This window comes from Dermacentor andersoni, chromosome 4 (assembly GCF_023375885.2).
Source record: "Dermacentor andersoni chromosome 4, qqDerAnde1_hic_scaffold, whole genome shotgun sequence".
Classification (NCBI taxonomy): domain Eukaryota; kingdom Metazoa; phylum Arthropoda; class Arachnida; order Ixodida; family Ixodidae; genus Dermacentor; species Dermacentor andersoni.
Genome location: NC_092817.1, coordinates 73,570,109 through 73,588,935, shown reverse-complemented (window position 1 = coordinate 73,588,935; position 18,827 = coordinate 73,570,109). Strand labels below are relative to the sequence as shown.

The following is an 18,827-nucleotide window of genomic DNA, read 5'->3' as shown; positions in this document are numbered from 1 at the left end:
CTCAAGAGAAAAGTTTATAACAGCTGTGTCTTACCAGTACTCACGTACGGGGCAGAAACCTGGAGGCTTACGAAAAGGGTTCTACTTAAATTGAGGACGACGCAACGAGCTATGGAAAGAAGAATGATTGGTGTAACGCTAAGGAATAAGAAAAGAGCAGATTGGGTGAGGGAACAAACGCGAGTTAATGACATCTTAGTCGAAATCAAGAAAAAAAATGGGCAAGGGCAGGACATGTAATGAGGAGGGAAGATAACCGATGGTCATCAAGGGTTACGGACTGGATTCCAAGGGAAGGGAAGCGTAGCAGGGGGCGGCAGAAAGTTAGGTGGTCGGATGAGATTAAGAAGTTTGCAGGGACGACATGGCCACAATTAGTACATGACCGGGGTTGTTGGAGAAGTATGGGAGAGGCCTTTGCCCAGCATTGAGCGTAACCTGGCTGATGATGATGATATTAACAATTGGAATGAATCTGTGTGAACAAGCTCACGGGCCACTGCTACATATATAACGACAGCCTGTGTTGCCGGCCCTTTACGTTGCATGACTTTTCCCGAGAATAAAAGACTTCGCTCATTCGCCAGCGTTGTATCGCTTACTCTCAAAGAAAGGACGTCAACCCCGGAACGTCGGCAAGAGTTAGTACCGCTCGTTATGAACAGTGACAAAGGGAGCGCTGCTTTCTGTCACAGTAAGTTTCCTGCATGTTATCTACACCCATGTAACCAAACTGATACGCAAACTTACGCCCAATCTGTTGCCAACGTATTATGTATAACTGAATGCTCACACACTTGAATATATGCGTACTTTACATGCACATTAAATGACAGACTACACCGGCAGCACAAGAATGGCCGAAGCAGGATGTTTCGTGAGAGTCGACAGGAGTAAGCTAGTTACTAGTGATAATATGCATACAGCGTTGCTACATGGTATTACAATGCACAAACAGCTACGTTTTATGCCTTGTGCGCAGTAAGAACAAATCTATCGGAACTGAGCACTCTCACGAGTGATGGCAGAAAATAATGAGACAGTGACTGCACCGAGGAACTTTACTCAGTTAGGAACGTGACAAGCTACTGCTTCAAAGTATTTGCCGAATAAAGAATGAAGAGCAGAACACACCTTATTCCTTATTCAATTCATAAGGAGAAAGTTTGGATAGCCTGGAACACATATTTAGCCCCACTTTTAGAACAAGCACCATGTACGCTGCTCGCACTGTTTGGACACAGCTTAATCAGCTCCGAAAGTGCTTTTACATGTTCTCAAAAGCCCGGGCCAAAGCTTCATGTTGCCCACCCAGTGAACGACTATGATATCTCCCGAAATTTTAAGAGAGGTTTGCTAAGCCGTGCCGGCATCATACACATCCATTGTAAACACGGAGGCAGCTGAGGCAAGCAATGGTCGCGTCACCACGTGCTCAAACAAGGCCGCGCCCATATGGGATCGCCGCGAAGCGGGTCAATAAGCGGAGACACAAGCGTGAATGGCCTGCACGGTGCAGTGACCTGGTGGCCCAGAGCTCAACCAGACAAATACAGAGCTAATGTAGCAGTAACCAAGTGCATTAAACTTTGCTGCTCATATAAATTTTCAGCAGGAAAGTAATAGTGAACACGTTGTCTCTTTAAAGGGCACTAAAGGTTACTATGAAGTCAAGTTAAAGTGATAAAGCAATGCTCTAGAACGTCTAAGGCGTCAATATAATCGCGAACAGAGCTTTAGTAACCGAGAAATTGAGGTAAATGCATGACACGATTTGAGACCCCCCAGCGACATTCCGGTACTAGCCCGATGACGAAGGCACTCCTCATCATAATTTATGTCACTAGTACTCAACTACTCTTATTAAAAAGATAATTTCATTAGGTTATAAGACGGAAGAAAATGCTACTTGTCTACTTCTGTCCGATTCTAAGAAAAAACATTTTCACGTTACCTTTCAGTGGTATGGGTGGTCGAAAGGTTTCGTTTTCGCTCGACTCTGCGCGCTCGACTCAGCGCCGCGCACGCTTAGGAGTTTCAGTTGTTTCGTTATCGCGTCGTGCTGCGCTGGTTCTGCTGGCTCGCGAAACTTGCATTTGGAACAAGCAGCGAGAATGCCACGTTCATGTGATGTCGTGGGATGCGCGAACGGTCCGCGGAACTTGGTCAAGGGCAGTTGCGTCGGCGAATGCAACGTTACTTATCACTGTGTGCCAACGAGTGAACCTCTCCGTTCGAAGTGGTTAAATACCGTACCTCTGCCACAGCGCGATGGCAAAGAGCCGAAAAATTGCATAGTGTGCTCGCTGCACTTTCGTCCAGAGGATTACGAGTTCAACGCCGACTTACTGAAGTCCTGTGGAGTGCCTTTCAAAGCAATGCTTTCGCGTTGCGTTGTTCCGTCGGCCGTGCCTGCATTCTCCGAAGTGCAAGAACAACTGCAGGTGGAAGACGGGGCGGTGAGTGCGGCATTTGGTTTTCACGAAGGAAAAGCTACAAATCTGCGAATATGTACAGCCATCACACACAGTTGCCGTCGTAGTAGTATGCAATGACGCCGGCAGCGCGAGCCCTCAGCAGCAAGTCACGTTCATCAATGCTTAAATAGCTGAAGTCGAGCCCAGCGTCGCGAGCCAATGTGTCGTTGTCAGGGTCGTCCATTGCAACGAGCGTCAAAGTTGGCGTCATAAAATCTAGAACCAGCTTATCGTCGCGCGCTTTCCCTTCCGCTAGCCACCATAGTTCCGCTTTTGTGCTGCTGTCGGCTCTGTCTTCTGTTTCTGGCTGCGCGTTTGTGTTTTGCGCAGAAAAGCCGTAGCGCCGTCGTCTGCGGGCGCCGTTTTACTCACCGACGGCGCGACGTCACTGAGACCATGACGTCACCACTTCTCGATCGGAGTGCGGGCGATTTGAACTGAACTAGAGGGACGCGGACGCTTGAGAACTCATTCTCTTAAAATAAGTCGCTTCTTCGCATGAAACAAGCGTTCCGAGGTTCCTAGGATCGTATTTCAACAGCCTATGTTGACGTAAAATTAACCTTTAGTCTCCCTTTAAATGTGAAATGTTTTACACTTGGTTACAGCAATAGTAGCCCAATGTTCGACTGGTTAAGCTCTGCGCGGCCAGGTGGCTGCACAGTGCAGGCCGCTATCGTTTTCCCCAAAGCACCTTTATTACAGTGGTAGTAGAGTAGTAGTATGGAAGGCATGGAGGAACGAGCACATGACGAGTCGAGTACCTCCATCAATCAAGGTACTCCATCATGAGGTTCTTCCTCCATGATGGAGGGGCTTTAGTTTACCTTTAGTTTATGCTGCCGCCCATCAGTCAAAATGCCCAGCTTGCCTGCGGTTTCCGGAATACCAGACACACTCGGCGCTGTGACTGTTTGGATAGCTCTCATGGGGGATTGACGGCCATGCAGCTAGCGGAGAGGTTGGAGTCTACGCGTGCTGGCTCCAAAGCAACCAGAAGTAGGCAAAACGACATCACATCATGACACAGTTAGTGAAGGCAGAGCTTAGCCCCACTTACTCGGAAAATGAGTTGAGAAGAAAAAGCATGGCTATAGGGAGGAAGGTAACTTGTAATTGCCCGTAGCTCTCTTCATATGAGATGCTTAACTTAAATTGTGGCGCTAAAGTTTTACTGTAGCTGCACACTACATGTCTACAAAATCTATCCAAACCGTTTCAGGGACACTTCAATCGGTCCGATCAGCGGCCTTCTCTTCATTCATTTCCACTAACAGGCTGGAAGCTACACAGGGAAGCAGGGGGCACTGTATATAGCTCCATATACAGTAACTCTAATTGATGTGGCTTTAATTAATGCCCCACTGCGCCCACCCAAACATTGAATGCGAGACGGCTCTTGGTGCCACCCTTTGGCGACTGCGGTGTCTACACTGCGCTTTTCCTCACGGAGGCCACACGCAGCAGATGCAGCCCGCGCAACTGTGAGGTTTAGCCCAGAAGTGCAAATATGAAAATTTTTCTTTCTGCCTTTTTGAGGCCACAGACATATATATTTCTCACTTATTTAACTCAAATTAGCAACAACTGCATTCCTGAGAATAATGTTAATTCTAGGGCGATCACGAAATTGTTCTAAGGTGATCACGAAATCAGCCAATAGCTGTGCGCGTCGAGGTGCTTGTGATGATGCCGCGTGATGACATTGCGGAAGTGAAAGCAAGCAATCTTTCACTGCTTTTGACATGAGATTGTAAATTCCCTGCTGCATGATAATGTTTGGCTCATGCGTTCGCAGAAGCCTCGTTAACAGATTGACAATGTTTTCTTAGTAAGTTCGAAGTGTTTCAGGTCCCCTTTAAGTATAAGGGTGTGCGAGGATTAAAAAATTTTGAATAACAAATTGAATATTGTCCAATTCGAGCCTTCTAAGCGAATAATCGATATTCATAAATATGAATATTTTTTAAATATTTCATGTGGTCAACTGTGCATTGCATCCCACCAGCCATAGTAAACAAAGTGCAAGAGAACAGTGGAGCATGCTATTATACATTGCTCAGGGTTTCATATGTTTTTGGCTAAATTGCTGTCATTTCCCCTCATGAAAAAGTTCTGAGTACGCAACAAACTGCTGCTTTGTTCTTCACGCTCCATTTGTGCATTTAATAAACGATGCCTCCTAATGTGCAACATAATGATAGGAGCTTGCTAACATTGTAAATACCTATACAAGGATGTTAATGTCGTATTATGTTAATGGAAGAATGGCTGCTCGATATTCGAAAGGTATTCATTATTCAATGTGATTTGTTTTTGGAATTATTTGATGCATATTTGATTCAGTCTCAAAAATAACTGCTCACACACTCCATCTAACCATTGAGCCATTTTGGTGCATAGTTTGGTTAGCATGACAATGCGAACTGCATGCTATCACTCCTGGCACAGGTGCCTTGCCAAAAGCGGCAGAGAGTCCACAGAAGCAGCTATGATAGTATAGCACCTAGTGGCCACATAAAAATTAAGCACGTTAGCAAAAGGTAGTGGAACAAACTGCAAAAGAAGCACAAGCTTAAAGGGACACTCAACGGAAAAAGAAGCTGCATTGCATTAATAAATTGCCCTAAGAAAAGCTTCTCTTATTGTGAGAGGAGGCTTGGAAAGCCAGAAAAGATGCAAGAACAAAAGCCAGAAGGCAATGCCACCTTGATATTCCTACCAGAAGTTCCTACACCAGCTCAACGTGAGGCAATGGCTTTGGACAGCATCTGCGAGGGCTTAGTTAACTATGTATTGGTAAAGATGAACTCGAATGTATTCAAAGAGGGCCCAAGATTGAGTTAAGCAAGTTTCAAAAACTTTTAGTGAGCCATAGTGGCCCAGGTATAAAAATACAATTTGAAATTTGTGAAGCCCCACTGACGTACAAGCACTGGGGTTTCAACGTGAAATTATTTTTAAAACGGAACTTCGACCATCATTTTCTTTTCTAATAATCAACCTATTTATCATGAAATTAATGGAAATGAAGTTCTTAGAGTCAGTCTAAAGTCACTGTTTTTCTCTGTAACGTATTCAATATAGCAGAGGGAAAGTCGCCTTGAATGGCCTTAAGGGAGGCTGCCGAAGCCACAAAATTGCTAAATAGAGCACTAACTAAGGCTGCAAAACAAACGGCAGTGCTCATGCCTCTCATTCAATTACATACCCTCAAAAAATGCCATTCTCTTTCATTATCCAGGAAGCTGAGGGAGTGAAATGAAAACAAACAGAACAAGAGGAAGTCAGTACTGTGAGTTCGCATTAGGTTAACAGAAACAACAGATGTCTCGTAATATGGCAAATTAGCTGTTGAGAGTTGACAAACCATTTCTACCCGGATGAAATACACTTTCAACCTACATTGTGAACTGCATCTAACAACTGTCTCATCCCAAATATCTTGCTGTCTAGCTTTTAAAGTCCTACCGTAAGTTCATTTATCCTTATATACAAGGCACTGGTTTTGCAACATTTCGTAGTCCCTTGTTTAATTTTAATCATAATCTCAATGAAATTGTGCACAGTATGTGGCTTGCCTGTAAGTCCACTTTATCAATGACACCTGAATAGGCAAGCATTACTTTTTCATATCTGCGCCAAGTAGAAAACTGGGATTTGCTGGAATCTGGACTGCTAATTATATTCCTGTTGTACGATCAAACTAATCACAGTTATGGTGAACTTTGTTTCTGGCCTACTTTGATTATGCACTGTTACACAAGTCACCATAAGCACAGTAAATACATTAACCATGGTAGTAACTGCACATGCAATAATGGTTAGACTTTCCTTCTAATTGAGCCATAAGTGAGACTCGGTTCAATAACAACTAGCATGCCAGTTTGCTTAGGGTACTAGTAATGTATGCATCATCCTGTTATTATATGAATTTATAAGTCTAGGCACATAAATTAATTTTCAGCTGTCAGACACAATGCAGGAGCTAAAAGACATTTGTCAAACATTTCAAGATAACAGGAAACAAGCAAAGCATGGAGGATTCTATGCCTTATTTTCCTCAAATTATGCCTTCTCCTTATCTCTTTCCATGGTTACTTCCTTTTGTGGCTATTAACGCACCTTTTGTTACCTCTACTTCTTTCCAGATACATTAATTTATGCACTTGTGCAGTTTACTTCACACGTGAGTAAAAAGAAGGTGCTTCACAACACGTCTTGTTCATTCAACTCGCTGAACAATGACTCTCGTATATATCTTTGTACATCTGTTGGCATCACTACAAGGGGAAGTGCAGCATGTGGCAGGCTCTCATGGTTAGTGCTGCATTCTGTGAAGCTTCACTCGCTCTTTGGGCATTTTCCAAGAGCCGCCCAAGTTAAGGTTGCGGTACCTGGCTATTGCAACTCACAACTGGCCTAGTTTTTCATTGCAGTCGCGAGCATAAGACACGTTAATCATTTACCAAACAGACATCAAGAGCATTTGAAACCCGGCTAAGCATAGGGCAATACTACGGCTTCTTTTGAAAAGAAATAAAAAGGAGAATTTGAGCCACAGTGGCTCAAACATGAAGGTGTTTTAAAACATGAAACTGGCACTGGGGTTTCGGTGTATAATTTATAACTTTGACCTTCAGTTTCTTTATTAATAATCAACATATTAGTGTGAAATTATTTAAAACAAGTTTTGGAAGAATATTTTATCAGTCTTAGTTGATGCAGTATTTCTCTTCAATGTCCCTAAGGGCAGTTTTTATGCAAGCGATGCAAAAAAGGGAGGCACTTAGATTTCACTACGACATTTATGATATGTCACAGAACTAAGGATCAACGCGTCCCAAACAACTTAGATGACTAAATGTGTCATATGTTGATTACATTTGTGATAAATCCCAATTTACAGATGCCACAGCAAGATCTGAGCGATATGACATCAGAAGTCAAGCTTCTTATGCATAAGGCAAATGGTACTGCTGTTGGAATATGCAAAACCAGTGTAGCAAAAATACACACAAAAAAATATGTTAGCACCAAATGCATTCAGGGCAAGGCACTTAGATTTGTCCCCAACGGGTATACAGTCAAGTGCAATAGGTATAACGTGCAAGGGGAAAAGCTGGAGTTCAGGCTGCACAACAGATGAAGGCTAATAACTTGAAATTCTTTTTCTTTCAAGATATTGAATGCTTGTTGCAAAACGGACATTTCTAAGTGTGTAACTCCAAATACACAACAAACAGCTAGGCGCTAAGCATGCAAGGAAGTTTCCAGCTTCAAATTACAGAATGTTAATCTTTTTTCTTGTCGAAGCTGTAGATGCAAGGAAAAAAGATACAAGGAATGTAATATATTACAGAATAATATATTTTTAAGCTGAACTTTTAAATGTGAGAATGTAATCGAGCATTTCAAATTTGTCAACTAGCACTATTTACGCAATAATACTGCCAATATTGATGCTGTTTTTTGTTTTCTACAACCAAAATTAATTTTTTTCCCAACAACAGTAACAATTGTTATGGTATAGATGCTGACAGCATAAAGGAATGAATGAATAAACAAATCTCCCACACCACCAACAGACGAATATATATGCCTGATTGAGCGATTCACTAATCTGCGTAATTATTACTGATCTCTTTTAATATTATAAAAGCTTTATCGACCACCACATTTCTATAGCAATCTCACTTGAGCTAGCTGCACAATCCTTTACCTCAGCGAAATCTATCGCCACAGAGTGCTACTTTGGGGTCAGTTGGTATCCCCACATCCTTTGCCAAGAGAAGAAAAAAAATATATATTGTAGAATTTTTTTCAAATTAATAGTAACAGTTTTCTCACCGCCCGATTCATGGCTGATCCTCTGAGTGGATTGCGCTATTTCACTGAGGAACAAGAACACGGACTGTGAGTGTCGTATGATGATTGGATTATATACGTCGCACTGTTTTTGTTCTCTTAGTGAAATGGCGCAACTCACTCCGAGGAATTGTCCATGAATCGGGCAGTGAAAAAACTATTATCGATTTTTTAAAAATAAATTAAGGTGAAATGAAATAAGTATCTTGCAAATAGGATTTAAAGTGTCTACGGTTACAGATATGAATAGTAATCAATTATCTAAGTATTACATAAATGTGAGCATAATAAGTATTAAGAAGAATTCTATATATATATTATATTATGGGGTTTTACGTGCCAAAACCACTTTCTGATTATGAGGCACGCCGTAGTGGAGGACTCCGGAAATTTCGACCACCTGGGGTTCTTTAACGTGCACCTAAATCTAAGCACACGGGTGTTTTCGCATTTCGCCCCCATCGAAATGCGGCCGCCGCGGCCGGGATTCGATCCCACGAAGAAGAATTCTAGCATGCCATTCTTTTTGTCTCACTCAGAAAGATGCAGAGGGGCTTCACAAATGTTCCTGTGGCTAAAACCCAGTATGTTAGCACCAAAGAAAAGAATTACAGGAAGAGTCGAATTCAAGCCAAGCCTTTGGAAAGGTTCTTCTTAAAATCTTTTCCATTGAATAACAAATGGTGGCATGTCAAAAGGAACTGTTGCAGATATTCACTCTCATTGAATAAAGGACACAAAGGTGATATAGCCAGACCAGACTCGTGGAGGTAAATAAACTTCAGTGGGGAGGACTCGGCACTGTAGTCTCGTAATTGTTACTTCAATTTTTCTAATGAGGCACCATTTGTTGTTCCAAGGAAAATTGAGATGCGAGAAATCAGATGTCGACAACGATGTTTGCGCGAAGTTATTTGCAGTAGTATATTTTCTGAATCACGCCGCAGTGGTGAAAGCTTATGTAGGCAAAATGGGAATTATAGAACCATTGTGGGGTGCTACTGCGAGTCCATCTGCATATTCATTTAAGGCTAGACATTTGTGGCCTCGCACCCACACTAAATGTACGAGATGCAAGTGTCTTGGGAGAACAGGATACACAGTTTCTAACGAATCTAACAATTTGGATGTAGTTAGTGAAGAACAGACAGACAGGCAATCAGTTAAGAATATGGCTGATGACAGAAATTGTGGTAATTTGCATAAAGCTAAGACAATTGCCAATAATTCTGCCTGAAAGATAGGCGTGAAGTCAGGTAGCTGAGTGGAAAAAGACCAAGTTAGATGTGGTGATACAATGCCCACACTTGCCTTTCTTCACAGAGGGAAGCATCAGTTGCTATAACGGTCTTATCCAGGTGTTCAAGGTGGCTTTCCAAAATACTGTCACTGCTATGAAATTATTTACACGGTGTATTTACAAAGCGTATATAAACAGCTGCCGAGAATCCCGAGAGACTCTTGCCACTTCGTCCTCTTCGGTGTTGACGACCTTGTTCTCTTTTCCCACCATAACACGACCCCCGACAGAAAAAGCACCGTCCCGTTGCTTCAGACGGGGCCGTCGGTAAGGGTATAGTAAGGCTTAAGCCGAGAGACATGTACAATGTCAGGTGATGTGGAACAGGGTGGCATGGCGGAGGTCTCGGGGATTCTCTCATAAGTGACATTGGTCACTTGATGAAGAACATGGTAAGGGCCTTTGTAGCACGGAAGAAGTTTCTCGGAGAGCCCCGCTCGGCGGCAAGGGGGCCAAGTAGCACGAGAGAGCCTGGTGAAAAATACGTGTCACAACGGCGGCGATTGTAAGCGTGCCGTTGAGATTCCTGCGATGCCAACAGACGAGTATGGGCAAGCTGGCACGCATGGTCAGCGTGGGCGACGGCGTCACGGGCATACTCGGTCCTTGAATTCTGTATCAAGGGGAGTGAAGTGTCTAAGGGTAATACCCGGGTCACGACCGAAGAACAGGTAAAAGGGGGAATACCAAGCAGTATTGTGGCATGATGAATTATAGGTGAACGTGACATAAAGGAGCGCCACATCCCAGTCCTTGTGGTCAGGTGAAACGTATTTCGATAGCATGTCAGCAATGGTCCAATTAAGTCTCTCAGTAAGGCCGTTGGTCTGGGGATGATAGGAGGTAGCCAGTTTGTGCTTGGTAGAACAAAGTAGCATCATGACATTGCTCGTTGGCCATGTCCAAAAGCTGGGAAAGGGAAAGAACACTTGTGGAAGCGTCCATGTCGGCGTTGGCGGGCATGTGTACAGGGTAATGGGACAAGCAGTCGGCGTCCTTGTGTAGGCGACCAGACCTATACACCAGCGAATAGGAATACTCTTGTAGCCGCAAAGCCCATTGTCCAAACCTCCATGAGGGATCTTTTAAGGACGAAAGCCAACAGAGAGTGTGGTGGTCCATTACAATGGAAAAGGGCCTGCTGTATAAATAGTGGCAGAATTTTGCCACTGCCCACACAATGGCCAAACATTCGCACTCGGTAATAGAGTAGTTCCGCTCCGCAGGTGACAAAAGACAGCTAGCGTACGCGATGACACGTTCATGGCCGTGTTGAACTTGTGCCAAGACGGCACCGATTCCGTGGCCACTGGCATCGGTGTGCAGCTCTGTAGGGGCTGAAGTAGCGAAGTGTCCTAGAATTGGTGCGGTGGTGAGCATGGTGGTAAGGCGCGAAAAGGCGATGGCCTGAGAGGATCCCCATGAAAATGGCACACTTTTCTTCAGGAGATCTGTGAGAGGGCGTGCTGTGGTGGCAAAATTTTTAACAAAGCGCTGCAAGTAAGAGCAAAGGCCGACGAAACTTTGAACATCTTTTGCGGACCGTGGAACAGGGAACTCTTTCACTGTGTGAATTTTCTCGGGGTCTAGTCGGATGCCAGTCGGATTGACGACATGTCCAAAAACAGTAATCTCACGATGGCCAAAGTTACATTTCTTGGAGTTGAGCTGTAGACCGGCCTTGCAAAAGACGGCAAGTACAGCTGAAAGGTGCTCAATGTGTGTGCTGCATGAGGGCGAGAACACAATAACATCATCTAGGTAGCAGAGACAAGTCGACCACTTGAATCCTTGGAGTAATGAGTCCATCATATGCTCAAAGGTAGCCGGAGCGTTGCATCCCATCCTCGTCGCCAGTTTGTTGTAGCTTCAACGGGGCGGCTGGACGAAAGGTTTACGGCATGAGGCCTAAACGGCCGGGGCGTGCAGCGCCGCAAGAAAAGCCGGACTGCTTCAGTCGGGGACCAGACAAGAATGAATGTTTATTTCTGCAGAGGCAACTTACAGGAGGCAACTTACAGCGTTTGGCGCTGAGTGGCACCCTGACGTAAAGACCCAAAGCCGAAACCAGAAGTTAACACAGGATACCACACATAGCCCAAAAGGCATAACTTTGAAGTCGCAAAGACCATCAGGCATCATAAAGGTGGTGTTTTCACGATCTAGATCAGCGACAGCGATTTGCCAATATCTGGACCGTAGGTCGATGGACGAAAAATACTGTGCCCCTATAGGCAATCTAGGGCGTCGTCGATACGAGGTAGTGGGTAAACGTCCTTCTTCGTGATGCGATTGAGGTGGCGGTAATCGACACAGAATCTCCATGAGCCATCCTTCTTTTTGACCAGCACGACAGAAGATGCCCAGGGACTCGACGATGGTTCAATGATGTCTTTCGCTAGCATCTTGTCTACTTTCATTTTGACGACATGCCGCTCCGAAGCTGAAACAAGGTAGGGTCACCGATGGATGGGTGTATTATTGCCTGTATGCATACAATGTTTGACAAGTTAAGTCTGTCCTAAGGGTCGGTTGTTCAGGTCGAATATATCCTTGTAGGAAAGCAATAGACTGCTGAACTGTTCAGTCTCCGCAGGAGTGAGATTCGGGGCGATCATTTTCCTAATGTCGTTGTCAGTACATTTGGCAGACTGGAAAGGCTCACAGGAAGTGTCGACGGCAAAAGTCTCAACGCAACTAACTTCTAAAGAAGTGATTGTAGCTGGGGTGATATTTTTAGGTAGAATTTGCTTAGCGAGCCTGAAATTCACCACAGGGAGGTACGTGCGATTGTCTGTGACCCTCAGTATTGTATGCGGGACAGTAGCGCTGTGTGTGAAAACGATGGCAGTTATACTTGACATAAAAATTGTAATAGCACAAACACATGCAACCACAAAGTAACAAGGACAAGACACAAGCACTGTGAACAAGAAAGGTATTTCATTAAAACTTCTTTCTGGGTGAGTTGGTGCATACTTGACATAATCGTCCTTAATTGTCGACTGTTGGAAAAGCATTGTTACAGTGGGAAAAGAGAACAAGGTCGTCGACGGTGAAGAGGACGAAGTGGCAAGAGCCTCTCGGGATTCTCGACAGCTGTTTATATACGCTTTGTAAATACACTGTGTAAATAGTTTTGTATCCATGACACTTTGGTGGACGTGTGGAGTACGCGTCTTCGCCACAGAGCTCCGCAGCGGATGTCTCACCCAGCCTGGGACCATGCTTCCAGTGGAAGGCACCGCATCCGCAGCTGCAATGCCGACTATGCATACCCAGTACATTGCTCTACCTCATTGCTCTGCCTAATTGTCGACATAATTGACAATATCGTCCTTGTTACTTTCTGGTTGCATGTGTTTGCGCTGTTACAACTTTAATGTCAAGTATGCACCAACTCGCCCAGAAAGAAGTTTTAATGATGGCAGTTATGGGAGCGGAGATGTAATCACCATCAGGAACTGGCGTAGAAGGCGACATTTCAATGTATATCAAGACCTGCGGTGGAACGTGAACAAAATCAGTCGGTCTGAGGCAAATTTCGTGTGGTGTTGGAGGAACGTCCAGTAGAGGTAGGTCAAGACGCACAGCACTCGAAGAACAATCGATGAGGGCTGAATTGGCGGAGAGGAAGTCTAGGCCTAGGATGAGGTCATGGGGGCGTTGGTCAAGCACAGTGAAAAGAACTACAGTATGGCAGCCGGAAATGCTCATACAGGCAGTACACATTCCAACCACAATCACCGTGCTACCGTCAGCGATTCGTATGAACCGAGTAACGGCACGCGTAACAATTTTCTTTAAATGGCGGCGTAGGCAGCTGGTCATAATCGATATGTGTGCTCCGGTATCTATAAGGGCTGTGAGGAGTGTGCCATCAACTTGGACGTCAAGAAGGTTATATCTCGTAAGCAGCGTCAAAGGAGTATTTTGCGGAGGATCCGACATTGCAGCACCACCTCGAGGTGCCGCATTGCCTAGTTTTCCTGCTGGGACAGTCCTGGGTAGGTTAGCGATGGTGAGCGGTGAAGCTGGGGCGGACGTGGCTGGCAACGTTGAGGCGAGGGCGAGTCGAGGTAGTGGTGTCAGAAGCGTCGTAGAAGCGACAGGGTGAGGAACTTCGGGGCGAACTTGAATTCCGGAAGGTGTTTCGAGTGGGGGACGGCCAACGGCTCTGGCAGTGATGGGAAACATGACCGATTTGGCCGCAGCAGAAACAGATCGGCCTGTTGTCAGGTGTACGCCAGTCTGAGGGATTCCTGGTAGCGTAGGGATAACGGACACCGTGAGGTCGACTGCGATAGGACCAAGGCATAGGAGCAGGCCGGGTGTCAGGGCGACTCAAGGAGCAGGCGCTTGGAAGACCCATATTAGCGATTTTCTGATGAACCATAGATTGGATCAGCAATATCGTCTCAGCAGTGTTGTTCCAAGATGTCTGTTGAGGTGAGGCAGGAAACGCTGCTTCGAGTTTGCGGTGTACAATTCGGGTCACATTTTTGCTTGCTGGTGGTGAGCTGGATTGGTCGGCACAGAAAGAGGTTGTTGCAGTATTTAGAAGCTGTGTAAACTGATTGTATATACGGCAACTCTTTGCCTGCTTGAAACGGCGGCATTCCTTCATGATGGCGTCGACAGTCTATAAGTTTCTGAAGACCAGAAGGTTGAATGCATTGTCCGCGGTGCCTTTGATAATGTGTCCAACCTTGTCCGCCTCTGGCATGGACGTGTTGATATTACAGAAGGCTAGGACGTACTGAATGTAGGAGACATACGACTCGGTAGCAGTTTGGGCATGCGTGGCGAGTTGTTACTTGGTGGCTCGTTGTCGACTGGTCGGATTACCAAAAACGTCAGACAGCTTTCAGACAGAGGCCGAATTTTGTATGCAGGTCCACCAGAAAACAAATGCAGCCAAACTCTATTATCGGGTTAACGTACATGCAACAGAGCATAATGAGGGTGTACCGACGCAACCGTGATTGATTGCTGCTAAGTTTACGCAGCATTCCTACTGCGCGTGCTCCCTTTGAGGTAATATGCTCTATATGCGGACTACAATTAAGCTTTTTGGTGTGCATTACACCCAAATATTTAAGTGAATTCACCTGTGGGATACTTTCTTGTCAACAAAGAATCGAAATTTGCACAGGAATGCTTTCAGGAAAAATTAGGATGGCACTTTTTCTGATATTAAGAGAGAGGTTAATGCCATCAAGCCACAATTCTAGGCGGCTCATATAGGATTGCAGAGTTTGGTACAAAGCATGTAAATCTACTGATGCAGCAAAAAATGCTATGTCATCGGCGTATATGTAGACGAGCACATCCTGTTGCAAAGGTACAGTACTCGGTAAAACATTAAACAGCAATGGCAATAGGACTAATCTGCGATATACCTCTTTACTGTTGAAACATTAATGAAAAAGATCTGCGTTGAGAACAGTAAAATTATCTGCCATTTAAAAATTCATAAACCCATGTGACAAAATAATTTGGCAGACTTGCATTCTGAAGCGTGTTTACTAGGCTTACATGTTCCAACACTGTCATACGCTTTAATGATATCCGAAGTGACTAAGGCTGCATATTTTTCCCGACGTCAAGCTAGTTGAATATGACTTTCTAGGCCGACATGGGCACATCAAATCGAGCACCCACGTCTGAAGATAATTTGGCGTGGGGTTCAAAATCACGTTCTCTATCACCCAATTATCTATGCCGTCATGCAAGATTCTTTCAATGAGGTTTACTGGGTTAGATGCAAGAGATATTGGCTTGTTATTCAAGACATAACCTGCACCTTGCTTTCTTTAATGACGGGATTCCTTTTGCAATCATACCGTCCTGCCAATGTTTCTCGTCGTCTTCGGCTTTGTTGCACCTTTTGTTTCGTTCTCAATATTGACCACCACGTTTCCCTAAAATTAATTAAGTCAGTGTTCCCCGCACATAATCTAGGTGCCCAAAATTACTGTTGGCCCATCTTAGAAATAAATTTTGCAAAAAAAAAACAAAAAAAAAACAGGAAAGTGATTACAAATTGACCCACTGATGGAGTCATATACTAGAAATAAACAATATGGCTTATTTGGACTTAGGTCGTGTTAAGTGAATTAAGGAAATTTGCAATGTTTAAAGGTTGACTTGCAAGTAGTCGCGCCTATTTATTTCAAGACTATTTTACGCCGCTTGCAATTCATTACACACGTAGCTAGCTGTCGTAGTGCCTTCCTTTTGCAGACGGTAGTGATTCTACACTGGTAAGACGTTACATGATAATTAAGAAATGGTAATGCTAAGCTAACGTGATTGAAAGCCCATAACCTACCAAAGTTTGAACGGATCAGAGATAACCGAGACAACCGAACCGCGACACAGCAAATCAACGTCGCAGACGGATGCCGACCGACGTAACAAGCACGTGCACACGCTATGCTATAACGCAAGACTAAAACCTCTAGATTTCTTTTCTGAACTTTAGAGAATAAGAATAACGGGCAGCTAAGCGCACGCCCACCTCCTGCCCCCGTCCTTGCACATGGCTGTGCAGCATAGCATTATAAAAAAGAACAACTGACACAGCTTCCGAGCTTTGGCGTCATGTCTGGCGTAATTTTGCCCAGTTTCACCAGCTGCTTTGGCAACTACGGCACTGCGGCTGTGGCACTTCCTCATTGGCCAGAGCCATTGGCGACTTTAATTCAATCAGCCGCCAGATTTTCTATAAAGTATAAATTAAATTCTGCATAACCTAGAAAAAATGAAGCATGATTTGTTAATCTTATGTGCGCAAAGTTGCGGATGATTTGCATACTAAACTGCTGAACAGTTGCAGTTCACACGACCACGTGACGTCGAAGAGCAGCCGATCGAGCCTGCTTTCGTCGTCGTTTTCGTCTTTTTCATGATCGGTTCGCTGAGACGGTTTTTGTTGTATAATTTCTAAAATCGGTGACAAAGCGACAACGTTAGCTACAACGCCTGAAAATGCGAGTTAAATTAATCGGCGAGCTAAGTTCACGCTCATAGCAAAGTGCGCTCAGTGCACGGCGAGCTGCCGTGCTGCAGCCGAACGCCATTTCACAGAACCGGCGGTGCCGGGCGGCGCGTCACGTGAGATTCTGAACCCATCTCAGCACCCTACCGCGGGGCCGTGGTCGAGCCACGAACCGTGCCATTAAGGTTCCATGTTCGAAAAGCTAACACCTCCCAGGAGCAGTGCTTGAGTGTGCTCGTCGTCCGCTGAAACATCGGCGAGTCGTGGACGCTGGCGAACTCCTCTTTCGCGTGTTTACTGTATCGGCTATTGCAACAGCAGGAGTGAAACCATGGCGACCCGGGTGTTCGTAGGCCGGCTCAACTACGACGTTCGCGAACGCGACTTGGAGCGCTTTTTCCGAGGCTACGGCCGCATCGAAGACATCGTCCTCAAGAATGGCTTCGGGTTCGTGGACATCAGCGACTACCGCGACGCTGAGGATGCCGTGCGCGATCTCAACGGCAAGCGACTCATGGGCGAGCGAGTCACGGTCGAGCTGGCGCGGGGCATGCGGCGCGGGCCTCCAGACTACGACCGCGGTTCTCGACGCTTCGGGCCGCCTACGCGCACCAACTACCAGCTACTTGTGGAGAACTTGAGCAGCAGCGTGAGCTGGCAGGACTTGAAAGATTTCATGCGCCAGGCGGGTGACGTGACATACACGGACGCACACAAGCTGCGACGCCACCAAGGAGTCGTCGAGTTTGCCAGCTACTCGGACATGAAGAACGCCCTGCGGAGTCTTGACAACGTGAGCCTCGACGGCCGGAGGATCCGCCTTGTGGAGACTAAACGTCTGTTGCGTCGATCGAGCCGATCGAGCTCGCGCTCCAGGTCGCCGCGCAGGTCGCGCTCTAGGTCCAACTCGAGAACACGCCAGTCCTCGGGTCGCCGCAGGTCGCGCTCTTCGTCTGGCTCCGGACGTGCCTGGGTGAGTCGCAGATCGCGCTCTTCATCGAGGCGCCCGAGCAGCAGCCGGTCGCGGTCTGGCTCCAGGTCGCCACGCCGAATCAGCAGTCGTCGAAGCCGTTCGAAGTCACGATCACCGGAAAGACGTTCGAACTCACGATCATCGTCGAGGGAACGTGCCAGTCACAACCAGTCGGCGAAGAAGCCTTCTGATACCGAACACCCAGAGGATGCACAGCAAACTCAATGCATAGCCCAAGAGAACAATGGTCCCTGCGAAGAAGCGAGTAGCTCGCATTCTCCGTCAGGATACGCCGAGTGAAAAAGCGACTAGCACGTGAACATTGCTCACCTCGTACACGCCGTGATTCCACTTAATGGCACCATTTGCAAATCAGCGAGAAGTACTACCAGCATGTGGAACTCTAATCATAGTCACTTGTGCGCAAAAACATTTGCATGTTGTCATCGTTGCAAGAGCTCGTCTCAGGAAGCAGGAAGTGTTGTTGGATGTGCCTTGGTTTGTTTGTGTTGATGTTATTGGTGTGGAGGTGTGGCGAAAAGGGCCACCACTCATTGTAATCTTGTGCATTGGGTGTTGTGGTCAATAAAGTAACGAGCTTGCATCACAAGCTTCCACGCAAGCTTAGATCAACGAAGTGGAAAGCGAAGGCACTGTAGTCCAGTTGCGCTGCAGCAACTGCTGTGCATGCTGTTGGCCAGCCAAAAGCCCTTGTCACTCTGCTTGTTGTTAATTGCTTTGTTGAACAAATAAAGTATCAAGTTTTGACTGTGTACAAGTTACAGCTCTGTTTCGTAAGCGCCTTCTTGCAGTGAGATGATGACTTCGGAATATCTCATTGCTAGTGCATTTCATGGTCAAATGCAGGTTTATTTGTTTTATATATTCTGCATTTTGTGATGTGCAGGTTGGTGTAAATGAATTTTTTTATGTTCGTTTATACCACTGGGTATTGCAAAACGCTCCACACATGACTCAAAACAGGCACACCAACACAAGACTTGTACAGGATCCTCAAGAAATGTATTTAAGTTACTGAGTACTATGTGAAAAAGTATTTGAGTAAAGTACGATACACTCAGTTCATTACTTCCAAGATGCTTGCAAGATAAGTTTACTTCTGCATCTAAAGACAGTGCAAGAAAAAGACATTGCACTACAAAGAAGTTTTATCATTTTGTAGGAGGAGTTGCGTCTGATGACTGC

At 45.5% G+C, this 18,827-nt stretch overlaps 1 pseudogene; it reads left to right on the top strand.

Annotated features, from left to right (window-relative positions):
* The first annotated feature begins 16,486 nt into the window (after positions 1-16,486).
* LOC126536321 (serine/arginine-rich splicing factor 5 pseudogene) lies at positions 16,487-18,405 on the top strand (annotated as a pseudogene).
* The last annotated feature ends 422 nt before the right edge of the window (positions 18,406-18,827 follow it).